Here is a 20,154-nt window from a genome sequence, read left to right as displayed (position 1 = left end):
AGCAAAGAAAAAAAAGTGAACCCTTTTTACTAATATAGCAAATATGTTTTCCATATGGATGAAAACTGGATGAGATGTGCACAATTTAAAATGAAATATGTTTGGGTAAAGATCTGAGTGATATGTATTTATCTGTTTTTACATTTATTAAACATCCTGTAATGTTATACAGTCTTTAAAATTTTTAGAAATACTTAAATTAGGATTTTAAAAGGAAAGAAATAAAGACTTATGGGGGAACACTTGACTTTTTTGCTCTTACCATCCTGTTTTTCATCTTTTCCATTCCCTAGACTCAGCCAACATCACTATCTTCACTGGAAGCTTTCTCTATAATTCACACGACTGTTTAAAGGTTTATCATTCACAGTGTTCTGCTAGTGAAAGAACTCTATAGCGGCCTGCAGGCTCTGTCTAGCTGTCTCTTCTCCTGGCTGCCCTTGGGTCATCCACACCACTGCTGGTAAAATGCCAACAAGAAAATGAATGGAGCATCCGCCTATACCCTGATTCCTTCCTAAGGGAGCCTGTCTCTGGGGAGCAACTAAAAGGGCAGGAAAAATGTGCAGAAGTCTCATGGGGACGGAAAGACGTGAAGACAGCTGGTAGATTTGGCAAACCCACGTCCCTGCAGAAACCTGTCGCTCAGAAATAATGCAACCCAATTCTCTATGAATATGCATGTTACTAGACTGAAAGTGGAGGGAGCATCTCTGTGAATACAGCCATTTTAAAAAGAGTAAACCAGACGTTGTGCTCAGAACTATGCATGCATGATCTCATTTAATTCTCACAACAACCCAAGAGAGAGAAAACGTAATCTCCATTTTGTCAATGAGGAGAATGGGGCCCTGAAAGAGTTAATGACTTTCCCTGTGGCACCCAGGCTTACCAGAGAGTGTTGCAACCTTCTACGTTTTCGTTTAGTCTCTGAAGACAGTGTAACCAGGATTATGTAGAAAATACAGCAAAACAAACACCTTTTCCTCCATACCAGGAGATCCACAATCATGCCGTTGGATCAATGGTCCAGGGCCTTCATATTAGCTGCTTCAATTTGCTAATCAGATAGCCTTTAAGAATACAAACTTTCCTAATCAAACTAGCAAATGTTGGCATTGCATTTTGCTTCTTCAAACACCTGAAGTAACACCTCTGAGGTGAAGGAAAGAATATCATGTGTATGACCTCATCTTTGGATATTCTACTGTACGATACCATGTCTTAGAACATGTGTGACGGGTAAATGTTTATAATGATAAGTTTAACTTGTGACCCAATGACCCATATGTATGCTTGTTTTCCACTTGCCTTCTTAAAAACACATGCAGTTAATTTCAATTTATAGATACTCATTTTGTTTTAACATCTTAAAACCAGAGAGGCCAGACCACTCTGGTGATGTGGGAGAGCTTAGGTAGATTACATACATGATGTAATACATGATGTAATGATGATACACATACATGATGAAGTGGTAAGGACAAAAAGAACTCTAGTGGCTAACATATGCCAGGCATGGTTCTGGACACATTACATATTTATTTCAGTCTTTACAACTGGCCTTCAAGATAGATACTGTTATTCCCATTTGTACTTTTGAGAAGATAAAGGTTTAGGAGTTTTTCCCAACAATATCACACTACTGGTGAATTGTTAGAGCCAAAATTCTGAAATAGACTTTCTAAAGTCTTTTCCAAATACACCAATATTCCTTATATTCCCCAGAACAGCTCAAGCACAATAATGCTGCCAGGATCTTACTTCTCTTGCTGGCCTTGAAATGGTGCATGGGTTCTTAGTTGTAATCAACAGAAACTGACTCTGATCAATTAAATTTGTTTTAAAGGTTATTAGATAACTCGAGGAATCACTAGCAGGGCTGCAGATTGAGACATGGAAAAACAATAGGAACAAGAACAGCTCCTAAAACCATAGTCACAATCGTCCCACAGAACTAGTCCTATAAAGATACCATTGCTGCCACCATTAACCCCTTGATGCCACGGCTTGAACCTCCACCATCACCCCTGGCACTAGCTGCTCAACACCGGACACTGCCTTTGCCCATGGCCACTGCTGCCCTGGAAACTCGAGGAGTTGCCTCTTCCACTGCAGCCTTCCACCCACATGGGTTCTTCAATGTCTCTGTTCTTTACCTGAATTCCCTAACTCGAAGTTAAAGTGAGGTCGAGCATGTCTGATCAGTTGAGCCCGTGTCACATGCCTACACTTTAGTCACAAGGGGTACTGCAAAACCAAGTATCTGATATTCTCAAATTCTTTCATTATAGATAGGCTGTCACTGCCTTTCCCCAAAACTCAAAAATGCTATCGTCACGTTAGCAATAGGAGAGGACAGCTCTCCCCCATTCCCACCATCCCTGAAAAATGTCAACAATACATCTGAGTTTGTTTCTCATTCTTTTGGCTTCAGAATTTAAAAGTTTCCTTTTAAAATATAAAGAGGATCACCTAAAGAGGACAAACATTGCTATGAACAAGCCAGCCCTTTAGATCCTTCTGGTTTATGTGATTATTTCACGTAAAAATCAAAGTTCTAAAAAGATGGGCTATAAAAAAAATCACGTTGATTTAGGTTCAAGGGTAGGAAAAGAAGAATTAATAGAGAAAGGCAAAACTGGTTTGTTTTTGTTGTTGTTCAGTTGTTTGTTCTGCAGACCTGGGAGGTAATTCTAGGAAAAGTGACTGAGAGGGAAAAAGAGGCAGCATGACCAGAAAGTTACTTAAATAACAAATGGGTATGCATTCATTCATTCTTTGCTCCAGCAAATATCTTTGAGCGTCTATGCTGCCAGGCACAGCACTAAGTATTGGGGATACAAAAACTGTGTAAAACCTACTCATTTTTTTATGCTGTTTGCTTTCTTCATGTGTAGGGTGCTCAGTAGCTCACAGATATTTCCCCATAAGGGGCTAATTCTCAGGAAACCAAACATGATCATTTTCTTCTAAAACATCTACCTGGCATGAAATGAAACTAGATTGCACTGGTTCAGTCTGTGTTTAATATTCTGAAATCATAATTTGAGCCATAAATTCTGTTCCTTTCAAGTGATTGCTGTCTGGGGATTCTCACAGCAGCCTTGAGTTTGGGAGTACTCAGATCCTTTCCTGGCTGTCACTGGCTTGTTTAAGTGACCCTGAGCAAATGAGTTAAGCATCTCTGGGACTTGGTTTCTTCATCTCTAAAAGATGGATAAAAATACCAGCCACCTGTTGTGAAGATCAGGGAGCTAATATGTCTCAGAAGCTTTCAAATCTCTGGCTCTAAGCCTTTTGCTATCTATGCCTAAGAACAAAGACAACTCCTCATTGCTTTCACCCAAATCCTGCATTCAAAGGAATAAAAAAAACACAAAAATACAATATTTGAGTTCTACAAGACTTAAAGCTTATTTTGTATTAGTTTGAATTGCAAACTGTTTTTCTCTGTTGTACTCTTGGCACTGCCATTTTTTAAATACAGCTCTTCATTTGCATAGTAATTACAAAGTTTAACAAATAGCATTAATGTCTGAAAGAAGGAGGTACACTCCATTTAAATTACTGACAGTATTGCATTACACATTTTTAACCTCACTTAAAAAAAAAAGGAAAGCTATTCCATTCTAATGTGCTGTACAGATTCCCAGACCTCAGCAATATTTGTGTGTGTCAGAAGGTAAAATCTCTTCCTGTGCTCTTTAGTGGCTTCTAAAACTCTATTCATAAATACTGATTAGGCACTATTTCACCATAGGACACAGTGCTGTTGGCACAACTCCCCACTCACAGCCAAACTGGAAATGTTAGTATAGTAAATTAGGCCAAATATCCTAGCTGTATTGCACATGAAGGATCATCTTTAATAAATACACGCTAATGTAGCACTTGGATCACTTATGGCTGTAAATGTCAATCCTTGGTCTTGATTCCAGGAAGTTTAAAAAAAAAAAAAAAAAAGGAAAAGAAAAGGCATTCAAGGAATGTGTGCTATTTTAATACAAAATGAATAATAAAGAGCAAATGTGAAAATATAATGTTTTTTGGAATAATGGTAAATTTGAACAAAAATACACTACTTAATAGTAGTATGAGGAAAGGGAAAAAAGAAGAAAGGAAGAGATCTCTCATTCTTCCCACTTATGTCTCTGTAGTATTTGTTTTCCTTTGTTTTTGTCTAACTCTGTTCCTTTGTGCATTCTATACTATGTATTTTTAACTAGTCTCCCTTTCTCCTCAATTGTTTGTCCATACTTCCTTTGAAGAAACTCAGTTCCTCTAGAAATGAAGCATCCTTGATGAATGATTCCTGACTTACCATCCTAACCACTCCACTCATATGCCTTTGTATCAAATCAGTACACACACACACACCCCCACACACAAAACTCATGAGCAAACTGGACGTGATGAAATTTAGTTTAGAAAACTTAGTCAGGTGGGCAAATGATCATGGCTTTATCTTTACACTGGCCAGAGGTAAAACAGCTTACTTCCTACCATAAAACTTATCTCTGAAGGACATGTAGGAATTTCAAATAAAAATAGAGGTTATATGAGATAAATAATATAAAGAAATTTGATCTGGCTTGATAGACTATGCAAACATTTTAACCCACCTATTCATTGTCCTGGAGGTTTAGCTTGTTTGGTTTTCTGAGTTGAGACAGCAGATGCAATACCTAAGAGTAATCACAAATCCCTGATTTCCAGCCAAATGTCAGCAACTTATTAGACCTCCACAAGTCAAACTTCCCAAGTCTCAGTTTCCTCCTCTGTAAATTAGTGTTAAGAGTACCTATCTCATAGATTCATTGACTCATGGAGTCAAAGGACTCAGTACAGTGTTTGGCATATAAAGGGAGCCCAATAAACAGGTGATATGAACATCACTATTTCTAAATGAATGGAGTCATTTTGAGTCTTAATCCTTAAGGATTTGATATTTTATTCACAGCTTGTTTTTCATGTGTGATATCTGCCTTAGGAAAAAAAAATGTCTTCTCTTTGGTATATCCTTAGTCTTAAAATTCTATGCATACAATAGTTTTTTTGTTTTCATGCTCTGTCACTGACCTACACTCTGAAACCTTCAGCAAAGTACCATATTTTTCACAAATTTTATTTTCTAAAACTTCCTAAATACTATAGTAGTAGTTTACATTGTGAAAGTCATGGCATTTTCAACTTAAAGTGAAATTATTTGTGTTATAATTTTATCCTTAGAGTCAACATTATATGGTTTATCATGGGGAGACATCTACAATAGAAATTTAAGGCATTATGCTGAAGAAGTGCCTCTGCTATATCCATCCAATAATAGCCTTATCTTGGATAAACTCCAAGAGGAACCTGATACAGTCTTCATTATAATAACTGTATTAATAGTTTAGTGATTGTTTGATCCCCTGCTGTATGCCGGGTACTATTCTATGTGTCTTCCAAAAGACTTAGTTGTAACCTTTACCACAGCCATTCAGTAAAATAATTATATTCTCATTTTATATTAGAAAATGGGAACTCCCTAAGGTTAACGCATGAGGTCACATAGATAATAGGAGTAATCACCTGGATTCAAACATAGGCCTTTGTTTGGCCTCAAACACCTATGTCTATTTTACTGTACCATTCCGTGTTCTAAAATTAAATCATAGGGATATTTGCTTAGCAGTACTGATTGTTCAGGTCTAACATTTCCTTTAGTGTGAAAGAAATGTTCCTTTTTGGTAGGTAATTCAGAGATTATTTCTAAATGCATAAATTGTTTTCATTTTAACCTCCTTTATAGGCAATACAAATCTGAAAAGAATGGATCAACCATTTCATGATTTAATTCCAAGAAATAAGAATACCAGATAGATTCTCTAGGTGAATTGAGTTAAGGAATCCTGAAGAAGTTCACAGGGCATGGAGTTAAGTGGTACTACCTTGAGACGTAGATTCCGAACAGGTGAGGCAGTAAAAGCCATGTAAACAGTGGACTAGAAGAATGTGAAACCTATTCTAGGTCCTGGGTGGAAGTCATAAAATGGTATATGCCTGAATTTATATAAGAATAACTCAAAAACAAGTTAGCCATGGCCAGTGGTGATCTTTGTCTGTGAGTCATTGCCAAGGTAGATCCTTGGTGAGAAGATCAAGGACTTGACACTAAAAGAGTTCAACAGTGGTATTGGGCTTTATGGTGGCTCAGATGTAAAGAATCATTGGAAATTGAGGCACTATTTGGGATCCATGCAAGGGTTTAGGGAGGTGAGGACTTTCAATTAAACAGTATTATTTAGTTTTCCACAAAGGGATGAGATAAAATTATAATGTAAATTTTATAGATTAAACATTAATTTAGAAATAGATTGTGGTGTGTTCTAAGAAAAAATCATGAGAAATAGATAATACAATATTAAGATAACCTATGTAAGTTTCAAAAGAATATTATAATAAATAGAAATATAATTTATGAGGGGATTGGAGATTATTTTGAAAGGTGCTATTATATAATATCAATATTATTTGTTTGACAAATTTCTGTCAACAAATAATACTGTACTGCCCATAAATTGAGTATTTACAAGTCTCTAAGAGTAAGCAGTATTCTATGAGCATTCATCCAACAAACAGAACTGAATACTCCTAAGTGCTTAATGAGCACTGTTGACTGCTTAATTAATGTTTTCAGGTTTTTATCTCATCTACATCTTTAGGGAATACACTGACCTAACAGATTATGGCATCCCCTTTGGTCCAGTGATAGGCTTGTGAAGGAATGGGTTTATTTCCTATTCTAAGGGAGGACGGTAGTACATTTTTTTCTCCTTCCATGAGTGTTTCTGTCTCTATTTCCTAAAGGACAGGGACATTGAATCACATTAATCTGAATGTTATTGGAAGCTGTGCTGCAACTACAAGGTGAGTCAGCCTCAGTATAAAGCCATTCCTGATGTAAGCAAAGTATATAAATGGAAAGAACTTGGGTCTTGGATGACATCACTTAGCTGCTGTATATGATACATCTGGAGTCAACTTTACCTTTTATTGTTTAAGCCAGTTTGCATCTATATTTTCTGTCACTTATAATCAAAAAAATCCTAACTGATACACATGCTTTCTTCTATGTGGTGTTGATTTTTCAGGAAGGAAAGATGTTGAGTTTCTGCTCCCAAGAAGCTTATAAGGGAGCAAACAAATATATACATTATTATGTTCGGATAAAATAGTTATTAAAGGATCTATATGTAAATATATTATACGTACACATATAAAATAGACACACAAAATGTATACATAATTACAAAACAATGGGACAACTGTTAATGTTTATCATGTTCAGAGGGCAAACACTCTCCTGTCCAATTGCTCCCACAGCAGGCAGAGCACAAGAGGCCACCTGGCTACATGAATGCAGACCATGGCTTGCCCAATTTCAGACATGAAATCCACATTCACTGTCTTCAATAATCAGCATCAGCAGTGAATATGGAAACGTGACCCCCATGAACGAGACCTCGCTCACACTCAGAGTCTGAATAGATCATTGAACAGAAAGATAAATTATTCCTCACTGAGCTCTATTGTAGAATATAATAACAAGTACTTCTTTATAAATTTTTACATTTAAATTTAATTTGATTTTAAAATTTTATTCTTATTAAAAAATACCCTTGTTCTTGTGAGATATATATATATATATATATATAAAAAGTATTATGAGAGCACTGTGGTTATGAATTTGCATTGGGGGAGGACACAGTCATGGAAATTTTCATAGAGTTATCATTTGGTGTTCAAGGTGATACTCCGCCAGAAATTTAGGAAAGTTAGTCAATAAATATTTATTGAGCACTTACTATGTGGCAGGCAGGCACTGTTCTAGGCTCTGGAGAAGTACTACTGAAGAAAAGAGGAAAAAAATCTCTTTCATATGTGGCTTATATTTAGTAGGGTTGAAAAAGTCAGATAATAAAAGAAATGTTAAATTGTATGGTATGTTAAAGCAATGAGTGCTATGGAGAAAAAATAAAGCAGAGAAGTGAGATAAGGAGTGTTTGAATTGGTGTGGGCAACGGAGACTGCAATTTTAGGTAGGATGATCAAGGAAAACCTCACTGTAAAGGTGATTTGAGAGCAAAGATCTCTAAGAAAGAGGATTCTAGGCAGAAGAGCTGGCAGTACAAAGGTCCCTGAATCTGGACCATATCTTGCATGTCCAATGAACAGCAAGATGGCAGAGCATCTAGAGTAGGGTAAGCAAGAGAACGGGAGAAGATATACTGGATCCCCAAATCTGGTAAGATTTCAAAGGCCTTTGTAAGTTCTTTGACTTTTACTCTGAGTAAAATGGAAGGCCACTGGAGGTTTTGAGCTAAAGGGTTAACAAGACCTAATTTAGGTTTCAATAGGATCATTTTGCTGTGGAGTTAAGAATAGATGGTAGTGAAGAAAAAACATGGTATGTTTATGAAGCAAGTAGTTGGGAGAGTGGCTAAAGGTTATTCTATGCTGCAGTGGGTCCTAGATGGCAAGGAATGTAGAAACTGAGTATGATGGACCTTGGTCTCTTTGGTAACAATTTTGGACTTTTCTGTAGGTGGCAGATGTTAAAAACAGGAACAGCATGCTAACATTTATATTTCAGAGAGCACAATCATATGGCAATGTTTCCCTCTCTAGGAGAGAAATAACAGTGAGGCAAAGGAAGGAGTTAAGAAGCACTGATTGTCATGATTCACTTTAACTGCCAATGAAGATCTAATACAAGAGCAATTTAAATGAAAGGAAGTTTAAACATTGTCTGTCTGAGGTTATCAAAATGGTTCGTCAGTTGACAAGGATCTAGACTTTTTCTATACTGTTGCTTTACCATCTTAAACACTGGCCACTTATGGTATGGTCCAAGATGATTATTCCATTTCCATCTATCACACATGTATTCCAGCCAGCAGAAAGAAAAAAAAATGAGTAAAGCATGACAACCTCCTCTTAAGGACATAGTAAAAAAAATTGCTCATACTATTGCTAATTACATCATATAGGTCAGAATTTAGCCTCAAGATGATCATATCTAGCTGTAAAAAATGCTAAGAAATTTAATTATTATTCTGGGAAGACATGCAGTCCAATAAAATTCAGGATTTCTCTTGCTGAGGGAATGGAAAAGAGGATATTGGGGCAATTCTCTGACTCTTCAGCAGAGGCTACTGCAGTAGTCCAGGTGACGGGTGCACAGTGCCTGATCTCAGCCAGTGTCTCTGCAGATAGAAGACAGCAGTAGGTTTAAGAGATGTTTAGAAGGGAAATCAACCAGACTTGGTGAACAATTGAATCTATGAATGATAAAGAGCCACATCTAATCTAAGATCTCTGGCTTGGAAACTGATTTTATGACAGGGTCATTAAGTGAAATAGGGGGATTCCTGAGGAAGGAACAGGTCTATACAAAATAGAAGTTCAGTTTTGTACAGGTTGTATTTGAAATTCTTTATGAAAGTCAATATCTAGAAGAAATCCTTATTTTTATATTATATTGCTTTTTTTAAAAAAATGTAAACCACAGGACACACATTCTTTGAAGTATAATAGTACTATTTGAGTGTCTGAACTCATTTGTCCTTCAGCCCTGGAAATTGCTCTAGGAAATACATTTCTATTTACTTAAGGGCTACCTGTTATTTTATTCTTGACCCTTCTGCCACTTGCTAGCATACGAGCACAGGTTACCAACTCACTCTAACCAGTTTTATTTTATTTTAGAGAGGAACAATGTTAATAAAATGCCTTAAATTCTGACCTCTCTACTTTCACATTTTCTGTGGTAATTATCCATTCAGGAAGACTCACCTTGAGAAATAAGCATCTTTCTGAAATCAATACAAAAGGAAAAGCAAACAATTGTGTAATAGCATTTCTGCCAGTCCTCTCTGTCAACAGAGGTGTTTAAATCACAAATGTCAATTAGTTTTAGAGGGATTAGGGTATCACCCTTATAAGTAGGAGCCAGAAGCATATGAAATAGCTGTCTGCACTTTCCTCTTGGCCTTCCCAGTTTCCATCTTTCCAGAGACCTCATCCTGAAAACATGAAATATCCCAAGAAAGAAACTTTGAAAAATACAAAAATGTGGTCCAAATCAAAGTGGTTAAAAACTAGAGAGGCATTAACAAGTTTGAGACAAACAAGGAGACCAATTGTTGATCTCATTAGATCACCTCATTAGAGATGCTAAACCGCCACTATTACTACAACGACTGCAAATTATTGCTGTTGTTGTTGTTGGTTTTATCAGGTTTCAGAGCAAATGCCTTTTGACTTAAAAGAAATTCAGGGTTGGACGATAGTCATTGGGGAAACAGATGAGAAATTACTTTGGATTAATCACTTTACATACATTCAACTCATTTAATTCATATATTTAGCTTGAGGTAGAAATTACTCTCATTGCACAGATGAGGAACCTAGGTTTTAAATGATATGCCACATTCACAGAAGTAGAATATGAAGAAGTAAGGATTTGAACCCAGGAATATCTGACTTCAAAGCTTCCCAGTGTTTCCCACCACACCGTAATGCTTCTCATGTGAATCTCAGATTCGCTAAACCAAGTTTACTTTATTTGCTACATTGCCTCAATTCTCAATGTCTTGTTTAATGTGCAATGACAATTTTTATTATACATTTACACTAATTATTATATTCTACTGTCAGATCAGGGTACACAGGTCACAGGTCCCTTTCCTATGACACAAGTCTACTGTGTACTGCATTAAATTTTGATTGATAAAGCTATCAATTTATTCATTTATTTATTCAATTATATTCAAATAGTCATTGAGTAAGTACTATGATATTGTCATGTAGTGAGGGTATGTAAGGATGAATGAACCACAATACCGCCCCTCAAGGAGTCCACAGTACAATGGGAAAAACAAACAGACAAAACAGACAATGGAAATATCTGGACATAGAAATGGTGTGGGTAAAGAGATGGAGGAAAACAGAGAATGAAAAAAGCCAAGTATGGCTTTAAGGAAGATTTCACAAAGGGGACGACATTTGGGCTGGAACTTAAAGAATGGGCTTTTAAAGTGGAGAGCAGAGGAAACAGATGTGCACAAGCATAATGGTTGGAAACACCAGTTAGGAAGTTGTATTGTCTGAGTTCAAGGGTGTTTCTGCCTCTCTCTAGCTGAAAGACCTTAAGAAATCTGCTCAACTCCCATCAGCCTCAGTTTCATTATCTCTAAAATGAAAAACATAATGGTTCCTACCACATAGGGCTACTGTACAAAGTAAATTAATTTATGTAAAAGTATTTTTCAGACTATGTAACCCAGAAAGAACACTCATTAAATATTAGCTAATATTACTTTGTAATATACTGTAGCTATGCTTTCATTATTTAATAAGCACATTGTCTAGTATGGTAAATGGAAATTCTGGTTAAATATTCTAGTTAATAGTTATATTTCATTTGTGAATATACAATTTTCAAAAAATTAAAATATTGAAGATGACTTGTTTCAGGGAAGATTGAGTAGATCTTTTCCCTGTCCCTAACCCCGAGTGCAACTAAAAACCTTGGATTGTATAAAACAAACATAAGAATACTGAAAGACAGAGAAAAGAAAGCAGATCAGCTAGGACCCTGGGAACCAAGAAACTACACAGGAGTGAGTTTCCCTTTAGTTTGCTTTTTGCTTTATATATCCCAGACTTGGAGAAGCCAGAAAACTGGAAACACCAATTGGTAGAGAAAAAAAAGCCCCAGCAGAAGGTGACTCTGTCTGGTCATGAGACTTGGAAGGGGGCAGCCTAGCAAGATGGAAAACATTTAAGACAATAACTGCTTTTTTTGTTTGTTTGTTTTGTGGTACGTGGGCCTCTCACTGCTGTGGCCTCTCCCGTTGCGGAGCACAGGCTCTGGACGTGCAGGCTCAGCGGCCATGGCTCACGGGCCCAGCCACTCTGCAGCATGTGGGATCCTCCCGGACCGGGGCACGAACCCGTGTCCCCTGCATCTGCAGGCGGACTCTCAACCACTGCACCACCAGGGAAGCCCAATAACTGCTTTTATCCAGCGAAATATCACAGAAAAGATGATGCCCCCTCCACCTATGTCAGCAAAAGCTGAGTGAGGATCCTGGACTTTCACTTTCAAAAAGCCCTAATCACTATCCTCCTCAAGTGCTCCCACCTCCCACATCCCTCACCCCCCATCCCTGACGTTGGTAAGGGATGAGTAAGAGCCTGGAACATTCAGCCCCACTAGGCAGTAATGAGGCCTCCAACCCTGCAATGTCAGTTGAGGCCCACAGTGAGATTGGACTTAACATCTCCACTGAGCAGTAATGAGATGCTCCTCTTCCTCCCCATTGGGGTGGTATTAGAGGAAGTCTAGTGAAATGTCAGGATTTTGATAACTGCCCAGTGATAATGAAGCCACCTTCCTCCCATATCCCATTCCTCCCCCAGACAGCGGAGGCCAAGTAGAGACAGTAATGAGGCACTCCTACCCTTCCTAGGCAGGGAGATATTAGTGGACTCTAGTCAAGAGGGGACTGGAACTTCTGCCCTTACCCAGCAGTAACACAAATCCCCCACCTCTGGTGTCAGTAGAGACCAGATGGGGAGCTTGTACTACAATCCCTACCTCCTTCTCTTGCTGGAGCAGTGTCTGAGGAAGCCAGCTAAAATGGAAGGTTTAAGTAAGATCCAGAGTCTTATAACATAAAACCCAGAATATCCAGTTTCAATTTAAAAAATTACTCATCAGGAAGATCACAAAATGAATGAAAAAAAAAATAGATGTCAACACCAAGATGACAGAGGTATTAGAATTATCTGACAATTTTTAAATAAGCATTGTAAAAATGCATTAAGAAACAATTCACTTGAAGCAAATGAAAAGAAATAGAAAGCATCAGTAAAGAATTAGAAAATCACAGTAAAGAAGTAGAATATATAAAGAAGAACCAAATGGAAATTTTAGAAGTGAAAAATACAATAATCAAAACTTATAAGCTCAATGGATGGGCTTGACAGCAGATTATAGAGGAGAGAGGGAAGAATCAGTGAACTTGAACACAGAACAATAGAAAGTACCCAAAGTAAACAGCAGGCAGAAAAATGAACAAAATATCCGGGACATGTGGGACTATTAAAAAAAGGTATGACATTCAAGTTGTTGGAATCTCAGAAGGAGAGGAGAATGAGTCCAGTGCTGAAAAAGCACTGAAACAAGTTATGGATTCAGTGGATTTGGTAAAGGTATAAACCTAAAGCTGAGCAAATACCAAGCAGGCTAAACCCAAAGAAATCTACACCAAAACACTTGATAGTTAAACTTCTGAAAACAAAAGGGGGAAAAAAAAAAAACAACAACCCTGAAAGCAGTGAGAAACAAAACCTTACCCATAGGGGAAATCAATTCTAATAACAGCAAATTTCTCATTAGCAAGTATGGAGGCCAAAAGAAATGGCACAATATTTTCAAGCGCTAAAAGAAAAGAATGGTCAACCCAGAATCCTGTATCTAGTGAAAGTATCCTTCAGGAATGAAGGGGAAATCATGACATTCCTAGATGAAGGAAAATAAGAAAATCTGTTGTCAACATACCTAAAAAATAGCTAAAGGAATTTCTCTAGACAGAAAGGAAATGATAAATGAATTCATAAAACATCAAAAAGGACCAAAGAATAAAGAAAGAGTAAAAATATGGTAAATTCAATACATTTTCCTTCCACTCTTGAGTTTTATAAATTGTTTGATGGTTGAAGCAATAACCATAAGCAAAAATGGTTACTCTGCCTAATGTGGATTTAAATGTATGTAAAGGAAATATTTAAGATAATTATATTATAAATGAGGAGAGTAAAGGGAAGTAAGGTTTATATACTTTACTCAAGCTAGTTAAATAATTGATGGTAGACAAGTTGGAAGTAAAAGGACTGGAAAAGATATATCATACAAACAGTAACCAAAAAACCCCAGCAGTATCTATATTAATACCACATAAAATTAACTGCTTATCAAAGAAAATTACTAGAGACACAGAGAAACATTATATATTGATATATATTGATATATATATTTATAGAACTAGACAGAAATCAGCAAGGATATAGAAGCACCCAACAGTACCATCAACCACTAATATCCAATCAACTATATTACTTCACCCAACAGCAGCAGAATATGTATTCTTTTCAAGTGCCTATGGAACATATACCAAGATAGATCATATCCTGAGCCATAAAATAAACATAAACAAGTTTTTAAAAGCTGAAATCATACAAAATTTATTCTTTGATTACAATAGAATCAAACTAAAAGGCATTAACAGAAAGATAACAGGAAAATTTCCAAACCCTTGGAAACTAATAACGCATCTCTAACCAATTTTGGGGTCAAAGAGAAAATCTCATGGGAAACAAAAAATACATTGAACTGACTGAAAATAAAAGTATGCTATATCAAAATTGGGATAGTGTGGGATAGTGTAAGGGCAGTGCTGAGAGATACATTTATAGCACTAAGCATACATTAGAAAAGAGGAAAAGTTTCTAATCAGTAATCAAAGTTTTCACCTCAACAATCTAGAAAATTAAGGGTAAAATAAACCCAAATAAACTATACGGGAATAGTAAAGATAAACATTTGAAGATGAAAACAAAAAACATTAGAGAAAATCAGTGAAACAAAGAGTTGGTTCTTTGAAAAGATCCATAAAATTGAAAAATCTCCAAGACTGACAACAAAAAAGAAAAAACACAAATTTGTAGAATCAGGAAGGAAATAAGGGGTATTACTACAGACCCTGCAGATATCTAAAGGATAAATATATAATATTATGGAGAACTCTATATAAGTTTGAAAAGTCAGATAAAACGAGCCCACTCCTTGAAGAACACATTACCACAAACTATCCAATATAAAACATATCATTTTAATAGCTCTGTAATTATTAATTAAATTCATAACTTAAATACTCCCAAAAAGGAAATCTACTGGCTCAAATGGTTACATTGGAGAATTCTACTAAATATTTTGAAAAGAATTAACATCAATTCTACAATCTCTTCCAGAAAATAGAAGGGACCACTTCCCATTTCATTTTATGAAGCTAGTAATATCCTGACCTCAAAAGCAAAAAAAAAACAAAAACAAAGAAAACTACAGATCAATATCTTTCTTAAATATAGATGCAAATATTCTTAACAAAATATCAGCAAATAGAATTCAGCAACATGTAAAAAGAATTATACACCATGACCAAGTGGGATTTATTCTAAACATGAAAGTCTAGTTCAATATTTGAAAATCAATCAATAAAATCCCACCAGTCTTAGTTCAGGCTGCTATAACAAAAGTACCATAGACTGGGTGGCATAAACAACAAACATTTATTTCTCACAGTTTTGGAGGCTGGAAGTCTGAGATCAGGGTGCCAGTACGGTCAGGTTCTGGTGAGAACCCTCTTCTAAGTTGCAGACTGCCATCTCTCCTTATATCCTCACATGGCAGAAAGGGCAAGAGAGCTTTCTGTGGTCCCTTTTATAAGGGCACTAATCTCATTCAGGAGGGCTCCACCCATATGACCTAATTATTTCTCAAAGGTTGCACCTCTTATCACAATGGAGGTTAAGGTTTCTACATATGAATTTGGAGAAGACACAAGTATTCAAGTCATTGCACCACCATATTAACAAACTAAAGCGGAAAAAATCATATGATAATATCAATCAAAGCAGAAAAAGCATTTGAAAAAGATAACATCCATTTATCGTAGAAACTTTCAGAAAAGTAGGATTAGAGAACTTCTGAAACTTGATAAAGTATGTCTACAAAGCGCTTCCAGCTAACATTGTTATTAATGGTGGAAGACTGATAAACTGTCCTTATTTACAGAAGACACAATTGTCTATGTAGAACATCCCAAGGAATCTACAAAATAAACCTCCTAAAATGAATAAGTGAGTAAAGCAATGTTATAGGATAAAAGATAAACATACAGAAATCAATTGTAGCTCAATGAACTAACACAAAACACGTGGGCATCAAAATTAAAATACAATACTATTTATAATTGCTCAACAAGACATGAAATACCTAGGTATAAATCTAACAAAGCTTTTACAGGACTTGTATGATTAAAAACTGTAGTGTACTGATAAAAGAAATCATAGAAGATCTAAATAAATGAAGAGACATTTCATGTTTGTGTACTGGAAGACTCAACAAAGATGTGAATTCTTCCCAAATTGATATACAAGTTTAACACAATTCCTATCAAAATACCAGTAAGATTTTTGTAGATTTATATAAGATTTTTCTAAAATTTATATGGAAATGCAAAGGAACTAGAATAGTTAAAACTATTTGGGAGATAAAAAGATGAATAAAGTGGAGAAATTTGTTTATCTGATTTCAAGACATATGTAGTTACAGTAATCAAGATTGTGTTGTGTTGGTATTGACAAATAGATCAAAGGAACAGAACAGAGAACCAAGGAGTGGTCCCAGACACATATACCCAACCAATGTTTGACAGAGGTGCAAAAAGGAAGGCAGCCTTATGAAAAGTGATGCTAAATTAATTGGACATCCATAAGCCCCAAAGTGTGCCTGAACCTAAATATCATACCTTTTACAAAAATTAACTCAAAATGGATTATGGATTTAGATGTGAAACAGAAAACTATAAAATGTTTAGAAAAAATATATATAGGAAAAAATCTTTAGAATCGAGGGCTAAGCAAAGAATTCTCAGACTTGATACCAAAAGCACAATTCATAAAAGGAAAGATTGATAATTGGACCTCATCACAGTTAAAAACTTTCTTCTGTGAAACACCCTATTAAGGGAATGAAAGACAAACTACAGATTGAGAGAAAACATTTGCAAACCACATATGCAAAAAGGACTAGTACCTAGAATATATAAAGTACTCTCAAAACTCAACATTTAAAAAATCCATTTAGAAAATAAGTTAAAGATAAGAACAGTCACTTCACTTAAATGAGTATACAGATGTCAAATAAACACATGAAAAGATGTTAACCGTCATTTGCCGTAAGGAAAATGAAAATTAAAACCATGGGATATCATTGCATACCTATCATAATGACTAAATTTAAAAAGTGTGGGGCTTCCCTGGTGGCGCGGTGGTTGAGAATACACATGCCAATGCAGGGGACACAGGTTCGTGCCCCGGTCCAGGAAGATCCCACATGCCGCGGAGTGGCTAGGCCCGTGAGCCATGGCCACTGAGCCTGTGCATCCGGAGCCTGTGCTCCGCAACGGGAGAGGCCATAACAGTGAGAGGCCCGCGTACCGCAAAAAAAAAAAAAAAAAAAAAGTGTGAGAGAACAAATGCTGGTGATGATAAAGAGAACCTGAATCACTCATACATTGCTGCTGGGAATATAAATGTAAATGGTACAGCCACCCTCAAAAATTATTCGGCAATTTCTTTTTTTAAAAAACTAAGTATGCAACTATGCTATGAATCAGAAATTGCACTCTTGGTCACTTACTCCAGGGAAATGAAAGTTTATGTTTACACAAAAATCTGTACGTGAAAATTTAAAGCACCTTTATTCATAAGAGCCAAAAACTAGAAGTAACCTGATTATCTTTCTGCAGATGACTTTTTGGTTAAACTATCTGTGGTATATCTATGCCAATAGAAAGGAACAAAGTATTAACACACACAAGCTGGATGAATCTTGAGGGAATTATGCTTAGTGAAAACTCCAGTCCTAAAAGAAAGAGCAGCATGAAAGATCCCTGTGGTGATGGAAATATTTTCTATCTTGTCTGTATCAATGTCAATGTCCTCACTGTGATATGGTACAAAAGTTTGGCAAACTTCTGTCATTTGAGGAAACTGGGTAAAGGGTAAATGAAATCCCTGTGTATTATTTCTTTTTTTTTTTGCAGTACGCGGGCCTCTCACTGTTGTGGCCTCTCCCATTGCGGAGCACAGGCTCTGGACGCACAGGCTCAGCGGCCATGGCTCACAGGCCCAGCCGCTCTGCGGCATGTGGGATCTTCCCGGACCGGGGCACGAACCCGTGTCCCCTGCATCGGCAGGCGGACTCTCAATCACTGCGCCACCAGGGAAGCCCTGTGTATTATTTCTTACAACTACATGTGAATCTACAGTTATCCAAAATAAAGTTTAATCTTAAAAAAATAGAATACTATGAAGTGTATTAGCCCTGTCTTTATGATTTTCATTCTCTTGATGCTTTTCTCCTATTTTAATTTTTCCCTCCTTGCCCCATCCATCTCCCTGTTTCTCTTAGATACATGTGTTTCTGACCATTTGTGGTACTCCAGCAGTTTTTTTTCAGTCTTAACTACTACCCAGACCTTCAACCCATGCTCTGTCTTGCTGCAGCCAGTCAACCAGCTACATGCCTTTCCTAAGCTCTCCAATCACATGCCCGGAGTATCTAGCCCTTTGTCCTGCCACTTCTGGACTCCAGTGAAATGCTGCACTGGATGATGCCACCCTGAAATGTAGAGGAGTTGCCTCTCACCGGTGGCAGGGGCAGAATGGGAGAGACCCAGGCAGATAAATTTTTTTACTACTCCTGCTAGCTTGCTCAAGGAATGGTTACTATAGCCATGTCTATTTGTGGCTTATAAAACAGTGGCTGTTGTGGTAGAACATTTTCTTGTTTTGCTTACTACCCTTCCCTGCCTCGTTTTCTTACGTTCCTTCATTCTTGCTGCCTTGGGATTGAACCTGCCCCCCAAAAAGTGTTGGCAGTTAATTTCTACCGCAGTTGTCGTTTTTCAGAAAGACAATTTTTATAGTTCCCACTCCCATATACCAAGTATCTTCTTTGAATTTCTAGACTAAAGCAGTCAGGCAATTATTTAGATCTGTTTAATTCTTTGGGCTTATTCTTGCCATTCTTTATGATTACAACCAGCTAAGTTGGAAACAGCGTAGCATAGCTGTTTAAAGAACAATTTTTGAAGTCAGACGGACACTTCTTGCTGTGACATTTACATTTGTTTGCATTTTGAGCAAACTATTCAAAATTTAGGAGCATCTGTTTCATGAATAAATTGGTGATGATAATATTGATAGCAGAGGATTTTTGTGAGGGCGAAGTAATGATGTTTAGAAGTACCTAACAGACCGCCTAACCTGTCATCAATATTATTGAATGCTCTAGTTTTTCCTGTGTTTTTCTCAACAGAGATTCTAACCAATCACAGTGGTAAGACTTCATCATTTGGGGTCTTCCTGCTTCTCCAAACAATTTGCCCTACTATACTTCTTTTCTTTAGGCCCACTTCTCAAATTGCCACATTGGCAGCAGAATGCAAAGGAGCGGTACTTGAATGCCTGGTAGCCAAGTGTTTACACTGCTCATCATGGAAACATAGCCCAGTTACTTCACCTCTATTAGCTTTACTCTTTTTGTGTGTAAAAGAGAATAATGGGATATTGTATGGATTAAATAAGATAGCATTGATTCCAATAAATGCACATAATGGTCACAACATTCCAACAATCCTTCTTTCTTTCACTTTTTAATATTCTATCTTGCCCCAAGGGGCTAGATCTCTACAAGTAAAATTTCCACACATGATTTTAATTTAGTACTTCAGTAACTGATACTCCATGGATTTACAGCTTAGAAATACCTGGTTACAGTGATTTTTAAAATTTCACAGTGCTACCGTGAGGTACCAGTATTTTTATGTATTATTATATAGGTATAAGCAAAACAAATCAGCATAGATGGTGCTTGATTTTTTTAATGTATTTCCACCACAGCAGTTTTCAGAATTCATTGTCATAATCTTTTTTCATTAATGAATGTTTGATATTTGTATGAAAGAGTATCATTGTCCATGATTTTAAAACACAAATTATATGACCTCTGTGGTGTGTTGGAAAAGAGAGGGAAAATAAATAGATGCATAACTAGTGAATGTAGCAAGGATTGCCCTTAGTGTAAAAAGATGATAAGGATAGAGGAAAAAACTGAATAAAATTAATAAAGCAAAAATTAAAAGGAAACCACTTAAAGAAGCATTATACAACTGTTGTTCCTCGCAAGGCTGAAATGTGATATTAACCGTAACTACCAATCATACAGCTTCATTCAAGTACATTAGCCATAGA

The sequence above is a fragment of the Monodon monoceros genome, unplaced genomic scaffold, assembly GCF_005190385.1.
Source record: "Monodon monoceros isolate NGI ecotype Baffin Bay Population unplaced genomic scaffold, NGI_Narwhal_1 Super_Scaffold_5, whole genome shotgun sequence".
NCBI classification, from domain to species: Eukaryota; Metazoa; Chordata; class Mammalia; order Artiodactyla; family Monodontidae; genus Monodon; species Monodon monoceros.
Note: the sequence above shows the minus strand (reverse complement) of the source record.